The 16,900-nt window shown below is 44.0% G+C and overlaps 1 protein-coding gene across 2 annotated transcripts in view; it reads right to left on the bottom strand.

Annotated features, from left to right (window-relative positions):
• The window catches only part of supt5h (SPT5 homolog, DSIF elongation factor subunit), an 80,122-nt gene extending 68,321 nt beyond the window's left edge, over positions 1–11,801 (bottom strand). For both annotated transcript variants that reach the window (XM_072269813.1, XM_072269812.1), the window contains exon 1: positions 11,699–11,801. The gene's annotated coding sequence lies outside the window, so the exon portion shown is untranslated. The remainder of the gene's footprint in view (positions 1–11,698) is intronic.
• Between the last annotated feature and the right edge of the window lie 5,099 nt (positions 11,802–16,900).

Genomic DNA, 16,900 nt, shown 5'->3' on the forward strand with positions numbered 1-16,900 from the left:
ACCTACATTCACATTAGCCACCCTTTTCCGCTTTATATAATTATAAAAAACTCTTCACTGTCCGTTTTTATATTTTGAGCCAGTTTATTTTCACAACCTATCTTCCCTTTCTTTATTACTCTCTTAGTGGTTCTTTGCTGCTTTTTAAAGTTTTCCCCAATCTTCCAGTTTCCCACTACTCTTGACAACTTTGTACGCACGAGCTTTTAATTTGATGCCTTCTTTTATTTCCTTAGTTATCCAAAGCTGGCTCTCCCCACCCTTACTGTCCTTGCCTTTAAACTAGAATGTACTAGTGAAAAATGTCTTTGAAAGTCTTCCACTGTTCCTCAATCATCCCACTTGTAGCCTGTGTTCCCTGTCTACACTAGCAAATTCTCCCTCAATCCACTGTCGTCTCCATTGTTTAGGCATAATACATTGGTTTTAGATCGAACTATTTGCACCCTCCATTTGTATGAGAAATTCAATCAACAATGATCACTCTTTCCAAGGAGGATCCCTAACTACAAGATCACTAATTTTACTTGTCTCATTGCACAGGACCAGCTCTAAGATAGCACTTTCCCTTGTAGATTCAGTAACATGTTTTCAAGGAAGCCATCATGGATACATTCTATGAAGACCTCCTCAAGACTGCCTCCAACCAACCTGATTCACCCGACTAAATGTGCAAGTTAAAGTCCCCCACGATAACTGCTGTTTCATGACTCAGATATTTCTCTGTTTATTGCCCATACCACTGTAATGTTATTATTCTGTGGCTGATAGACAACTCCCATCAGTATTTTTTTCCCTTTACTATGGTAAAGTTTAAGGGAAAGGGGGATTCTCAAGCTTCCTGTAAGCAATGAATTAAGTACCGACTATGTCTGTGACCGCAGTGTGTTTGAATAATGTCTCACAGCTGCCTTCTTTGGACCAAGATGATTAAAGTTCGCCCAGATCTACATAGATGTCTCTGGGCTTTCACACCTTTTTGATTTTGACAAAAAAGCAGTACGTGATGGATATTGGATAGAACACTCTTTCTTAATTAAAGCATAAATTTGACGGATGTTCTTATCTTTGTAATTAAGTTGTGGTTCCAGCAAACCAGGTAGAACATTCTTTTCTTTAATTAAGGTGGCTGGAGTGTCTAACAAATTTGATTGTACTTTTGTATCAATAGTCCATTGACTTGACCAGAATAGTAACCAAGGTGATTGTTCTCTGTATCAATAGTCCATTGACTTGACCGGAATGGTTATCAAACTAATTGTTCTTTATAACTTTGGCCTTATAACTTCTGACAATTCTGACATCGGGCAGTGAACTTGTTGAACCGCCGGGGAGATGAGAAAGGGTCTCTCCCTGATGTCGGATCCAAGTTCACTCGCCGGCTAAGCGCGAAGAAATAAACGGGTGAAAAGTAAAGTAACGATCTTTTTGTGCTGTCATTATTTGATCCAGCAAATTTGCATTTACATTTATTCCTAATATGTACCCAGATGGATTCAACATTCTGCTCCTTAGATCTTCTATCGTCTCTCACTATCGCCCCGATCTCATCTTTAATTAAGAGCGCTACCCCACCTCCCTACCTTCCTGCCTATCCTTCCGTATTACCTGATACCCTTACATATTTAATTCCCAGTCCTCTCCACCTTGAAACCACGTTTTTGTAATGGCCAATATATCATAACCTTTTGAACTGATTTGTGCCACAAGTTCACTGACCTTGTTTTGAATACTACTCCAAATTGTTGAAACCACCCCCTCCTATTTAGATTAAAGCCCTAGTTATGCGTTTTGCTGGGATCCAGGTCCCGTCACAGTTCAGATGGAGCCTGTCCCATTGGAACAGCTCCCTCCTTCCCCAATACTGGTGCCAATTTCCCATTCATTCAAACCCACTTCTTCCACAACAATCCTTGAGCCATGCATTTAACTCTCTAATCTTCTTGATCCAATGCCAATTTGCACGTGGCTCAGGTAGTAATCCAGAGATTACCACCTTTTGGTTCTGCTTTTTAATTTAGTCCCTAGCTGCTCAAATTCCCTCAGCAGAACCTCTTACCTATGTTGTTGGTATCCTGAATCTTTCCCCTCCCACTGCAAATTCCTCTGCAGGTCAGATCAGAGATTGTCTGCCTGGTGTCAGTGGTCACATAACCAGGACTTGTGATGTGCACCAGCTACTCATACAACTATCCACCATCTGCTCCCATGGCTTCACATGACCCTGATTCCTGGGGGGGGCGGGGGGGGTGTCAGTCTCATCTACAACATTTGCTGGAAATACAAATCACATAGAGGAAGCAAATATGGGCAAGCACATGCTATCTATCCATGAAACATACATGCTTCAGGTTGAGGCTCTCCGGTGGTCAGGATCAACCATTGATGTTGTGCCCTAACTAACTCGTTCAGTCGATACGCAAGCCAGGCAGTACAATGTGAAGAGCAAGCTGTTACATGCTTCAATAAGATTCAAAGTAAACTAATTATCAAAATACATTTATGTCACCATATACAATCCCCAGATTTATTTTCTTGTGAGCATTCTCAGTAAACACAAGACACACAACAGAATCAAAGGATGACTGTCCCCTCCATCCAATGTGCAAAAGACAACAAACTGAGCAAATATGAAAACATAAATAATAAATAAATATTAATACCAAGAATATGGGATGAAGAGTCCTTGAAAGTGAGTCTATAGTTTATAGGGACATTTCAGTGATGGGGTGAGTGAAGTTGGGAGGAGTTATCCCTTCTGGATCAAGAGTCTGATGGTTGAGGGGTAACAACTGTTCCTGAACCTGGTGGTGCAAGTCCTGAGGCTTCTGTACCATCTTCCATCAACCATCAGGCAACAGTGAGAACAGAGCATGGCCTGGGTGGTGGGGGTCCCTGATAATGGATGCTGTTTCCTTCAACAGCTTTTAATGCAGCTGTGCTCAATGGTAGGGAGGACTTTACTCATGATGGGCCATGTCCGCAGCTTTTTGTTGGATTTTCCATTCAATGGCGTTGGTGATGCAACTAGTTAATTTATCCTCCACCACACATCTATAGAAGTTTGTCAAAGTTTTAGATGACGTGCTGAATCTTCATAAGCTTCTAAGAAAGTAGACACTGCCATGCTTTGTTCGTAATGGCACTTACATGCTGGCCCCAGGACAGATATAACTTCAATAACTTCAATCATGGTTGAATCTTTGAATATCATGATTTTGAACTACTCTGTGGAATCAAAACCACCTGCAGGGTTTTTGGCAAAATATTCAAGGTGGTACATGTGTGCTACTACACTATAACTAGGAAATTATTTGCAGTAAGGTGCTGCCTGTAATGTCAAACCAACCCATAGCTGTTACTTGAAAACAATTCAAAACAGCTGAGAAACTAAGCCAGGGTAAACGACACTACGTGACTCACACCAATAAAAACTAATTTCCAAATTGATCCTTTATTACAAAAGCAGCAAAAACAAAGGATAAAAATCTAACAAACTAAATTAGCGATAAAAGTCTTAGCATTCAAATCAGCATAACTAAGTGTTCTAATTAGCAATATAACTAAGCAATACTAAATGTAATTAGCGGGCAGAATAAATTAGCATTCCAATTAACTGTTAAATAGGGGCCGTGGACAATTTGATGAAGATGGACGTGAAAGCACAGAGGAACATCTGGAAATATTTCTGAAACACTCGTTCGCTGCTGTCGTTACTGTGTGGTCAGGAATCTTTCGGAGGGTAGACCTCAAAATCCCCGGCTTTGCCTGCTGTAGGCGACCAAGAAGGAGGTCGATTCGTTCGGATAGTGATGGCGCTCAGTACTCGGTGTCGGAGAGCTGATCAGAGCTCAAAGTTTTCAGATGACTCAGAGTCGGACCGTGGTCGGGTATGGCAGGGAGAGTTTTTCTTCCTCCTCTCCATCTGCGTGAGACGTGGGACATTTGAGAGTCTTTGAATTTTCACTGTGCTCATGGAGTTCTTCATCAAGTTATGGTATTGTTGCACTGTTGCAACTACAGGTGTCCTCGGCTTTTCGAACGTTCGCTTTACGAAACTTCACTGTTAGGAAGACCTACATTAGTACCCCGTTTTCGCTTTCAGAAGGTGTTTTCACTGTTACGAAAAAAAAATTCAGCGCACGATAAAAGGCAGCGCGCCCCGAGCAGCCGCTCTCCGCCGGATTCGGAACTGCTTTGCTTTAACACGTGCCTGTGAGCAGCCATTTGCAAGATGAGTTCTATGATATCAGAAAAGTCTGAAAGAGCTCATAAGGGTGTTACACTTACGGTAAAACTAGACATAATTAAGCGTTTTGATCGTGGTGAACGAAGTAAGGACAAAAACAACAGGAATTCTGCAGATGCTGGAAATTCAAGCAACACACATCAAAGTTGCTGGTGAACGCAGCAGGCCAGGCAGCATCTGTAGGAAGAAGTGCAGTCGACGTTTCAGGCTGAGACCTTCCATCAGGTCTCGGCCTGAAACATCGACTGCACCTCTTCCTACAGATGCTGCCTGGCCTGCTGCGTTCACCAGCAACTTTGATGTGTGTTGCTTGAAGTAAGGACAATGTGAGTTTGGATTGTGGAAGCTGACAAACATGATGTTGAAGAGGTTTTGGCATCCCATCACCAAGAACTGACAGATGAAGATCTGATGCAATTGGAAGAAAAAAAGGATAACAATCGAAACCGAATGAGTAATGATAAAGTACGACTTTAATTTTGAAAGGGTATGTCGGTTTAGGGGATATTTGCAGGATGGTTTGAGTCCTTATTAAAGAACTGCGTGATAGAAAAATGTGCGAGGCTCAGCAGTCAAGCAAGCCTTCCACATCAGCCACAGCAGACGACGAACCTTGACCTTCGACATCGAGGGGGGCAGAGAGAGAAGAAGATGAGCTGCCTGCTCTAATGGAAACAGGTGACGAGATGACACCCCAGTGTCCCACCACCCCAACCCCCAGGCCACGGACAGATACGGATTCGCAGAGAATGCAAAGGTAGCCGGGAGGCACACAGCATATCTTTAAGAAAAAGGTCGAAATAAACATGCTAATTAATTAGGTGTCGCCAACACGTAATTGTCGGTCCAGATCAGAGACGACGCAATCGGAAATCGGCACTGATCTGGGCCGACAATTACAGGCAGCACCTAATTAATTAGCATGTTTATTTCGGTTTTTTTCTTAAAGATGTGCTGTGTATCTCCCAGCTACCGCTGGACCCCTGCGTTCTTCACGGCAATGTATCGCTTAGCGGCCTAGAGGGTGGGGGCCACTGCACCACCCAACCTGCAATGACTCAGTCTAGCACACCATCAACAGTGTGCTCGCTCTCTTCCCGATTCCCGTAAGTGATACTACACTGTACATACATTATTTCTACTTTATATAGGCTGTGTATTTTTACGTGTTATTTGGTATGATTTGGCAGCTTCATAGTTTAAAGGTTACTGAAGAGAGTGTTCTTGCCAACAGCGCTTGCGTGAGATTTTCGCTGCGGAGAACAGTTCAGTAATGATTGTGGAAAAGTATTTCTACTTTATACAGGCTGTGTATTTATCATATCATTCCTGCTTTTACTATATGTTACTGTTATTTTAGGTTTTATGTGTTATTTGGCATGATTTGGTAGGTTATTTTTGGGTCTGTGAACGCTCACAAAATTTTCCCATATAAATAAATGGCAATTGCTTCTTCGCTTTATGACATTTCGGCTTATGAACCATTCCACAGGAACGCTCTACCTTCGGATGGCGGGGGAAACCTGTATATGTTATAATTATGTAGTTTTGTTAGTTTTTCCAGTCTTGGTCTGTCCTGTGTTTTGTGATATCACACTGGAGGAAATATTGTATCATTTCTTAATGCATGCATTACTAAGTGACAATTAAAGAGGACTGCGTGTCTTCATAATCTAACTAAGTTGTGTATCTAAGCGCTAAGATCGCTATATCACTAATTTAGTCTTTTTTTTTAACATCGCTACGAGATCATTCATCTGTGCTAATTTTGTAACAAAGGATGAACATACCTTTATTGATTTGGAAATTCGTTTTTGGTGCGAGTCACGTAGTGTCAATTACCCTGGCTTAGTCTCTTGGCAGTTTTGGTGTATTTTAAAGTAACCACAACATTTTGTCAACAAAATAATATATACACCGTGGCTCACTCCCTCCAGCTAAAATCGAAGACCATAAGATATAGAAGCAGAATTCAGCCACTTGGCCCATTGACTTTGCTCTGCTATTTCATCATGGCTGAGCCAACTTTCCTCAGCCCCAATCTCTTACTTTCTCCCGTATCCCTTCATGCCCCGACCAATCAAGAATCTATCAACCTCTGCCTTAAATATATATAAAGACTTGGCCTCCACAGCTGCCTGTGGCGAAGAATTCCACAGATTCACCACGCTCTCCGTTCTAAAAGGACTGCCCTCTATTCTGAAGCTGTGTCCTCTGACTCTCCCACCATAGGAAACATCCTCTCCACATCCACTCTATCAAGACCTTTCACCATTCGATAGGTTTCACTGAGATCACCCCTCATTCTTCTGACTTCCAGATAATACAGGCCCAGGGCCATCAAACGCTCTTCATAAGACAAGCTAGTCAATCCTGAAATCAGTTTTGTGAACCTCCTTTGAACCCTCTCTAGTTTCAGCACATCTTTTCTAAGCTTAAGGGCCCAAAACTGCTAACAATATTCCAAGTGAGGCCTCACCAGTATTCTATAAAGTTTCAAAATTACATCCTTACTTTTATATTCTAGTCCTTTTGAAATGAGTGCTAACTTTGGATTTACCTTCCTCACCACAGACTCAACCTGCAAATTAACCTTAAGGGAATCCTGCTCGAGGATTCCCAGAGGCCCTTTGAGTCTCACTTTATTCTACATTTTCTCTCCATTTAGAAAATAGTCAACCCTTTCATTTCTTCTACCAAAGTGCATGACCATTATCTCTTTCTACACTGTATTCCATCTGCCATTTCTTTGCCTATTGTCTTACTCCAAATCCTTCCGTAGCCTCTCAATTTCCTCAAAACAACCTGCTTCTTGGTACTTGGTACTTTATACTCTATTCTTGGTTGGTGCAACTATAACGAAACCCAATTTCCCTCGGGATCAATAAAGTATGACTATGACTATTCTCCACCTATCTTCATATCATCTACAAACCTTGCAACAAAGGCATCAATTCCATCATCCAAATCATTGAAATACAACATTAAAAGAATTGGTCCCAGCACAGACCACTGTAGAACATCACTAGTCATCGGCAGCAAACCAGAAAAGGCTCCCTTTATTCCCAGTCTATGCCTCCTGCCAATCAGCCACTGCCTTATCCATGCTAGAATCTTTCCTGTAATACTATGGGCTGGTGGTTTGTAAGCAGTCTCATGTGTGGCACCTTCTGAAAATCCAAGTACACAACATCAACAGATTTTCCTTTGTCTATCCTGCTTGTTGTTTCTTCAAAGAATTCCAACAGGCTTATCAGGCAGGATTTTCCATTGAGGAAACCATGCTGACTACGGCCTATTTTATCATGGGCCTCCGAGTACCCTGAGACCTCATCCTTAATAATCTTCCTAACCACTGAGGTCAGACTTGCTGGCTTACAGTTTCCTTTCTTCTGCCTCTCTCCCTTCTTGATCAGTGGAGTAACATTTGCTATTTTCCAGTCTTCTGGAACCACTCCAGAATCTAGTGATTCTTGAAAGATCAGATCAGCCATGATCTTATTGAATGGTGGAGCAGGCTTAACAGGCCAGATGGCCTATTCCTGCTCCTATTTCTTATGTTCTAGATCATTATTAATGCCTCCACAATCTCTTCAGCCAGCTCTTTCACAACCCTGGGGTGTACACCAGCTGATCAGAATTCAGAAAGATGAGAGGAGATCTCATACAAATAGTTCCTATTTCTTATCTTCTGATGTTTGTTATGAGCCTGGTGACTTATCTACCTTCAGACCTTTCAGTTTCCCAAGTATCTTCTCTCTAGTAATGGTAACTTCACACACTTCATGACCCCTGACACCACGAACTTCCACCATACTGCCAGTGTCTTCCACAGTGAAGACTAATGCAAAATACTTATTCAGTTCATCCGCCATTTCTTTGTCCCTCATTACTACCTCTCCAGCATCATTTTCCAGCTGTCTGATATTCACTCTCGCCTCTCTTTTATGTTTTATGTAATTGTCCGATGTCCATTCTCTTTTACATTTTATGTACCTGAAGAAACTTTTGGTGGCCTCTTTAATATTATTGGTTAGCTTACTTTTGTATTTCATCTTTACCTTCTTAATGACATTTTTAGTTGCCTTCTCTAACTTCCCACTAATTTTTGATCTATTATATTCCTTCTCTTTGGCTTTTATGTTTGGTTTCACCTTTCTTGTCAGCCATATTTGTGTCTTCTTCACTTTAGAATACTTCTTCCTTTTTGGGATGTATATATCCTGTGCCTTCCCAATTGTTCTCAGAAATTTCAGCCACTGCTGCTCTCCTGTCATCCCTGCCACTGATCTTTTTCAATCAATTCTGGCCAATTCTTCTTTCATGCCTCTGTAATTTCCTTTACTCCACTGTAGTACTGATACATCTGACTTTAGCTTCCCCTTCTCAATTTTCAGGGTGAATTTGATCATATTATGATCACTTTCCCCTAAGGGTTCTTTTACCTTAAACTCTCTAATCAATTCTGGTTCATAGCACAACACCCAGTCCAGAATAACTGATCCCCCAGTGGGCTCAACCATGAGTTTCTCAAAAAAACCCATCTCGTAGGTATTCTAGAAATTCTCCCTCTTGGAATCCAGCACCAACCTCATTTTCCCAATCTACCTGCATATTGAAATCCCTCCATGACTATTATTACATTGCCCCTTTGGCGCGGATTTTCTATCTCCCATTGTAATCTGTAGGCCACATCCTTACTACTGTTTGGGGGACTGTATACAACTCCAGTCAGGGTCTTTTTACCCTTGCAGTTCCTTAGGTCTATCCACAATGGTTCAACACCTTCCCACCCTCTGTCACCTTTCTCTAATGATTTGATTTCATTCTTTACCAACAGAATAACGCCACCCACCCCCTCGGCCTTCCCGCCTGTCTTTTCAATTCATTGTGTATCCTTGGACATTAAACTCCCAGTTACAAGCTTTTTTCAACCATGACTCAGTGGGGCCTACAACATCATACCTGCCAATCTGCAACTGTGCTACAGGTTCACCGATCTTATTCCATATCCAGAGGGCAGATACAACACCTTCGGTCTTGTATTCACCCTTTTCGATTTTGTCTGCCTTTTACATTGCAATTCATCCTGTTGACTGCAATTCTGTCCTATCAACAGCCTCTCCTCACTACCCATTGCTTCTGTTTGTAAACCAGCTACCTCATCTTCAGCATTATTATTCACCTTACCTACGATACTTCTTGCAAATATACGCAGCTCAGGAGTTGCTCCTTGCTCAGCTTTTGATTCCAAACTTTGTCTGAGGTCTTGCCAACATTTGACTCAGCACTAATTGTTCGGACACTCTGGATCCCAGTCCTCTGCAACTCTAGTTTAAACATACCATGCAGCATTAACAAACCATCCCGCTAGGATATTCAGCCCCCTCCAGTTCAGGTGCAAGCCATCCCTTCTGCACAGGTCTCACCTTCCCTGGAAGAGAGCCCAATGATCTAAAAATTTCATGGCCTCCCTCCTACACCAACTCCTTAGCTAGATATCAAACTGTATAATCTTCCCAGTTCTGGCCTCACTGGCACGTGGCATGGGTAGCAATCCTGAGATCACAGCCTTGGAGGTCCTGCCCTTTAACTAAGCACTTAATTCCCTTTGCAGACCTCGTCACTCATCCTACCCAGGTCATTGGTACTTACATGGACCACAACCTCTAGCTGTTCACCCTCTGAGAGCCCGATGCAAAATATCCTAGACCCTGGCACCCAGGAGGCAACATACCATCCAGCCAAAGTGTGAAAACGTTACTATATCCATTTGCTTCTACCATGCCCCAATCCACTTGACAGATTACCACACTAAACACACAACATAATACAGACAGAAAATAGATACGTGGCTCCTGCGGACCAAACAATAGACACAAGGCTCCTACACAAGTGTTCATCATAAGCAATTTGATTTTGCAATTTTAATAGGCAATTACTCTGCTCCCCTTCCTTCCCCTACACCACATTATCAATTGGCCAACATCAAAATAGGTTCCTTAAGGTTGTTTTAGCCAGGGCTGGTTTGTAGGGATAAGCTCCCACTACCTATTAAATGCTCCCAATGACATACATCGCAAATAGGCTCTGACAACCAAGTCCAGCTCCTGGCCTTCATGTCTGGCTTTAACTACTAAGCCCGGTGGAACCGTTTCTACCGACAGGAGGGGCAAAGGCAGATTACTGGCACCTTAAGACCCGTCACTTCCGGCAGATGGGGCTTGTCAATCGTGGTTGGCAGCTCATCTAAGAGAAGGAAAACTGATCTCAAACCTCCTCTGCCTTGCAGCTCTACCCACTCATGGGGAAGGCTTTGGGAGCAAACCCCAAGGGAATAAATCTGGGGCTGGAGTCCTTAAGGCAGTCCTACATTGTTCAATGCTGACTGGCAACTCCTGCGATGTTGCTGGTGCCAAACTGTATTGGTCTCTGCCATTCCTTTGGATTCAACAGTTCCGTGGGGTGGGGGGAGGAGGCTTCATGAACAAAAGCCTGCTCTCCATATCATGCTGCCCTGGCTTGCGTATCATGTTGACAGCTGAGACACAAGATCCACTGTCAACACTAACCAAGGAAGGGCCTCAATACAGTATCAAAGTAAATGACATGTTCCCTCATCACACTGATCATTGTGATACCTCACTCTCCATGTTCCAAGAAACTAGAGACAGGCAAGTTTCAATAACACTGCCAATGATAGTTTAAATGACCCAAATGGAACCTAGTTGCTGGTTCATATTCCAAAACCAACCAAGCCACCTTTCTCAAAGCATACAGTTTAAAAAAAAACAAACCCCAATTTCAAAGAAGGAATTCATAGGAACGCAAGTGACTAGTGATTATCAAAGCAATTTTTTGCCATCAACACCTAAGAGGTTACGAGATCTAGTTGTCAGCCTAAATGCAAACTAATAAAGTTTCCCGATGGGAAATTACAGAACAAAGTAGTAGCGATTCTCACAGCGCATACCCATTTCATCCGAGGATGTCTCACAAGGTTAAGTCAATTCCGGTTATCTGTACTCTGGGGAGTAATCGAGTCGATTCCCAAGTGATGTTAAACTCACATGTTCGTAAATTAAAGGCTCGGTATTAAAATACAATCGCATCCAAACAACAGGCACAAACAACTATCTCTCCGTCAACGGGCCACTTCTGTGTTGGGCAGTCTCCTCTCGGAAATAAAACCTAACGGCTACAGATGTTCAACTGGGCCGAACCGACCCCCAACACCAGCAGCTCCAGAGGGGGAGCTCAGGTAAACCCAGGGCAGCGGTGCGGCCTAGCAGGTGTACCCAAGCCTGGGATTCAGTTAGAGACAGTGCGGCGGATCTGCTCCGCCGCCCAGCTACCACCACACAAGCGATGTGTCGGCAGAGGTCCAGTGGCCGGCCAGGTCAAACACGTCGGTCCCCGCTCTCGGTTAACGATCCGCCAGTCACTCACCCGAGCGCCCAATATGGGTCCAGCGCCGCCGCTGCCGCCCGCCGTCGGAAACACGACCACAGCACCGCACCGAGCGTGGGCGCCGCTGCGTCCGTGCGTGCGCGACACCGCACCGGGGCGGCCGCGCTGCGACCGTACGTGCGCGACGCCGCATCGGGGCGGCCGCGCTGCGAGCGTACGTGCGCGACACCGCGGCGCGAGCGGCGTCCCGTCGGCGCGTGGCTGCAACGTAACTGGCGGCGGTGCACGGCGTAAGCCAGCTTTAGAGCGAATAGCCCCAGGGTGGAGACACGTCTCTACCACAGGCGGTGCAAGGTGCGCCTTCCCTCCGCTCGCCTGCAGGTCACCCTCGGGCGAGGTGTAGCACCTGCTGAGTCCCCCTCCACCAGAGTCATGTGAAGCAGGTGGAGAAGATCACAAGTCCTGGTTATGCGACCACTGACACCAGGCAGACAATCTCCGAAGAGTATTGATCTTGGCTGGGGTCACCCGTCTTGTAAAGACACTGCCCAGAAGGTGGCAATGGCAAACCGCTTCTGTAGAAAAATTTGCCAGGAACAATCATGGTCATGGAAAGACCATGAGCACCCATGTCATATGACACAGCACATACGGATGGTGATGAGTCCAAGGGAGAATTGAGTTGAATTGACTTTATTTCTTACATCCTTCACATACATGAGGAGTAAAAATCTTTTATGTTACGTCTCCATCTAAATGTGCAATCATAGTAATTTATAATAAATAGAACAGTCAATGTAATATTGAGTACACTGAAGTCAGCGTGAGTTCATCAGTCTGATGGCCTGGTGGAAGAAGCTGTCCTGGAGCCCATTTGTCCTGGCTTTTATGCTGCAGTACCACCTCTCAGATGGAAGCAGCTGGAGTAGATTGTGGTTGGGATGACTTGGGTCCCCCAATGATCCTACAGGCCCTTTTTACATACCTGTCCTTGTAAGTGTCCTGAATCATGGGAGGTTCACAACTACAGATGTACTGGGCTGTTCACACCACTCTCTGCAGAGTCCTGCAATTAAAGGAGGTACCGTTCTCATGCTGTCAATTGTGCCCCTGTAGAAAGTTCTTGGGATTTGGGGGTCCACACCAAAATTCCTCAACTGTCTAAGGTGAAAGAGGTGCTGTTGTGCCTTTTTCACCACACAGCTGGTATGTACAGACCATGTCAGGTCCTTGGTGATGTGGATGCCAAGGAACTTGGAGCTGTTTACCCGCTCAACTCCAGATCCATTGATGTCAATAGGGCTTAGCCCATCTCCATTCCTCCTGTAATCCACAACCAGTTCCTTTGTTTTTGCAACATTGAGGGAGAGGTTGTTTTCTTGACACCACTGTGTGAGAGAGATGACTTCTTCCCTGTAGGCCGCCCCGCTATTGTTTGAGATAAGGCCAATCAATGTAGTGTCGTCGGCAAATTTAATTAGCAGATAGGAGCTGCGAGTGGCGATACAGTCATGGGTATACGGGGAGTAAAGGAGGGGACTCAGGTGGATAGGTATATGAAGGGCAGATGGAACGAGTTGGGGGGAGGGTAACAAATCCAGGTAATGGGGAGACCTGGATTTCAGGGAACACCGGTTTTGGCGAATGGCACAGAGGTGCTCAATAAAGCGGTCCCCCAATTTACATCAGGTTTCACCAATGTAGAGGATTCCCCCAATTAATAAATAACAGAAAATCAGCAGATGCTGGAAATCCAAACAACACACACAAAATGGTGGAGGAACTCAACAGGCCAGGCAGCATTTATGGAAAAGAGTAAACAGTCAATGTTTTGGGCTGAGACCATTCTTCCTGGTTTTAAGACACCAGTAACTCGCCTCTTCCTTCTCCTGTCAGTAGAAACAGTTCTGCTAGGATTAATAGCTAAGCCACACGTGAAAGCCAGGGGCTGGACTTAGACATCAGACGCTATTTGAAGCGCACCCATTCGGGAGTATTTAATAGGTAGTGGGAGCTTGTCCCCATTACCGCCCCTGGCTATCACAATCTTAAGAAACCTTCCTGCACTACAGTACTCCGATTAAAATCCAAACAACCATGACTTTAGGTACATTTTGGCAAAATCATAGACTCCCAGGCACAACATCATGTTTAAACATTACACTTTATAATCACACTTGCAAATTTCCACAGATGTACCGTGGAGAGAATTTTAACCGGCTACATCACCTTCTGCAATGGGTAGGGGGGATCTACTGTAGAGGATCAAATTAAGCTGCAGAGAGTTGTGAATTCAGTCAGTTCCATCATGGGCACTAGCCTTCATGGTGTCTAGGCCACCTTAAAGGAGTGATGCCTCAAAAAGGTGGCATCCATCATTAAGGACCCCCATCACACAGGACATGCCCTCTTCTCATTGCTACCATCAGGGAGGAGATACAGGAGCCTGAAGGCACACACTCAACGATTCAGGAACAGCTTCTTCCACCCTGCCATCAGGTTTATGAATTGACACTGAAACCATGAACACTACCTCGCTAACAAGAGAAAATCTGCAGATGCTGAAAATCCAAGCAACACACAAAAAAATGCTGGAGGAATTCAGCAAGCCAGGCAACATCTATGGAAAAGGGTACTGTCGACATTTCGGGCTGAGACCCTGGGTCTCAGCCTGAAACATCACCTGTACTCTTTTCCGTAAACACTACCTCACTACCTTTTTTAACTCTATTTTTCACACTGCTGATTTAACTATATTTTTATATACTTACTGTAATTTACTGTTTTTACTATTATGTGTTGCAATGTACTGCTGCCGCAAAGACAACAAATTTCACAACATATTCCAATGATATTAAACCTGATGCTGATTTTCATCTTATGCCAATTGGGTGGCACTGTTACTTGGTAGTTAGTACGACGCTTTACAGCGCAGGTGACCTGGATTCAATTCCCATTGCTGCCTCTAAGGAGTTCGTACGTTCTCCCCGTGACCGTGTAGGTTTCCTCCGGATGCTCCGATTTCCTCCCACAGTCCATAGATGTACTGGTTGGTAGGTTAACTGGTCAGTGTAAATTGTCCTGTGATTAGGCTAGGATTGAATCGGGGGTTTGCTGGCTCACCTGACGGACCGGAAGGGCCAATTTTGCTTTGTATCTCGATAAATAAATAATGGTTGTTGGTGACGTTTCTGCTATTCCCGTATAAATCTCTGTTAAACTTTTCTTTTCTACTTGTTTCATTACCTTCTCCTTTTGCCCAGTGCTATCATCTCCCCTGTCATTTTACTTTTATTACCCTGACCCCGACAAAAGCCAAATCTCATTCCTTCCTTGATTGATTCCTCTTCCTGCTTCTTACTTTCAGCCTTTAAGAAACATACATCACAAAACCAGGTTCTTCGGCCCATCATGTTCATGCTCACCATCAAGGTCCTATCAATACTGATCCAATTCCAGCTCTTGATTCATTGCTCCGCTGCTGATGAAAGCTCACTCACTTTATTCCAATAATGTTGTTTCTTCCTTTTCTTAATGCTTCCTGATCTTTTTTCATATGTTCAGCCTTTCCAGTTCTTATGTCAAAATGCACTTAATTGATAAAAAAAAACATAAAGAAAGGTCCTGCATTTGGGTGATCTCTCTCTCTCTCTCTCTCTCTCTCCCTCGACACTGTTGGCAGATGGTGCCATAGCAAGTTTTAATCAACATGGATTGTAGATTTGGACTGTCAGGCTTATGATGTGTTCTAATTCTGATTGCTCTTTATCATTACTGCTTTTGGGTGATTTTTGATTTGGGGCAGCCTGCAGAGAATTTACACTGAGTTGAACTGCACTGAAACATACCTTTTGATTTTGTGTTTTATATTCTGTGTTTCTGCTCATTTCTTTTTTTGTTGCCATTTGTGTGATTTCTTTTGCACGTGGGGATGATGGAGGTGCTAATGTATGAAGTTTTTCTTCGAACAGGTTGGTTCCATGGTTCTTCTCTGTTTTTGTAACTGTTTGTGGGGAAGACGAACCTCAAGGTTGTATACTGCGCACGTACTTCAATGAGAAATGTTCTTTGAATCTTTGAGAGCCACAAAAGGGACTACAGATCCAGGCTTTGTACCGAGGCCCTAAATTGGTCAGAATCGACCATGGATATTGTGTCCTGGCTGTCTAGATATGCAAGCCTGGGCAGTACGATATGGAGAGTAAGCTGTTGCCCGTGTAGCAAGCTCCCCGTCTTCGTGCAACTGATGAATCCAAAGTAAAGGCAGACTGTTTGGTAACCTACAGCATTGGAGGAGTTGCCAGTTGGCATTGAACTTAACGTTGGACTGCTTTAGGGACTCCAGCCCTGGATTCTCCCTCGGGGTTTACTCCCGAAGCCTTCCCCACAGGTGGGTATTGCCACAAGGCAGCGGAGGTTTGAGATCAAAGTTTTCCTTCTCCTAGATGAGCTGCCAACCATGGCTGACGAGCCCCATCTGCCTGAGGCGATTGTTTTTAAGATGCCAGTAACCCGCCTTTGTCCCTTCTCCTGTCAGTAGAAACGGTTCCACTGGACTTATAGCTAAGTCACACGTGAAGGCCAGGAGTTGGACTTGGCTGTCAGAGGCTATTTGAGGCACACGCCATTGGGAGCATTCTATAGATAGTGGGAGCTTATTCCCAATAGCACGCCCGACTATAAAAAGCTTAAAGAACCACTTGAGGTGGTAAGAAACAGGCTATGCATTATGTTCAGTGGATGGGAGAGGATTTGATGACTGTTTAATAGGCATGCTGCTGATAAATTGTCAGAATTGACAGCAGAGTGACACAGTGGAAGGGGGCTGGGCCCATAACCGAGAGGTCATTTGGTCGAAACCATCCTCTGCTAATTCAAAGTATTTCAAAGTACATTTATTATCAAAGAATGTATAAATTATACAACCTGTTTGCTTACAGGCAGCCACAAAGCAAGAAACCGAAAAGAATCCAATTAAAAAAACATAAAATAAAGACCAACAGCCAATGAAAGGAAAAAAAAAACACAAATCATGCAAACAATAAAAACGAGCAACAACGTCCCAAACTAAACATGAGTCCTTAGATACAAACCCTGGAGCAGCCTGGGGTGGGCCCAGCCTCGGTATCAGCCTATCATATTAGAAGGCATGGAACACAGCAGCTGGGGCTATTCTTCATAGCCTCAGCACCGTGGAGAGAGGAGTCACCGTCGCGGGAGAGCGAGTGAAATTAGCTCTCG

The sequence above is a fragment of the Mobula birostris genome, chromosome 10, assembly GCF_030028105.1.
Source record: "Mobula birostris isolate sMobBir1 chromosome 10, sMobBir1.hap1, whole genome shotgun sequence".
NCBI classification, from domain to species: Eukaryota; Metazoa; Chordata; class Chondrichthyes; order Myliobatiformes; family Myliobatidae; genus Mobula; species Mobula birostris.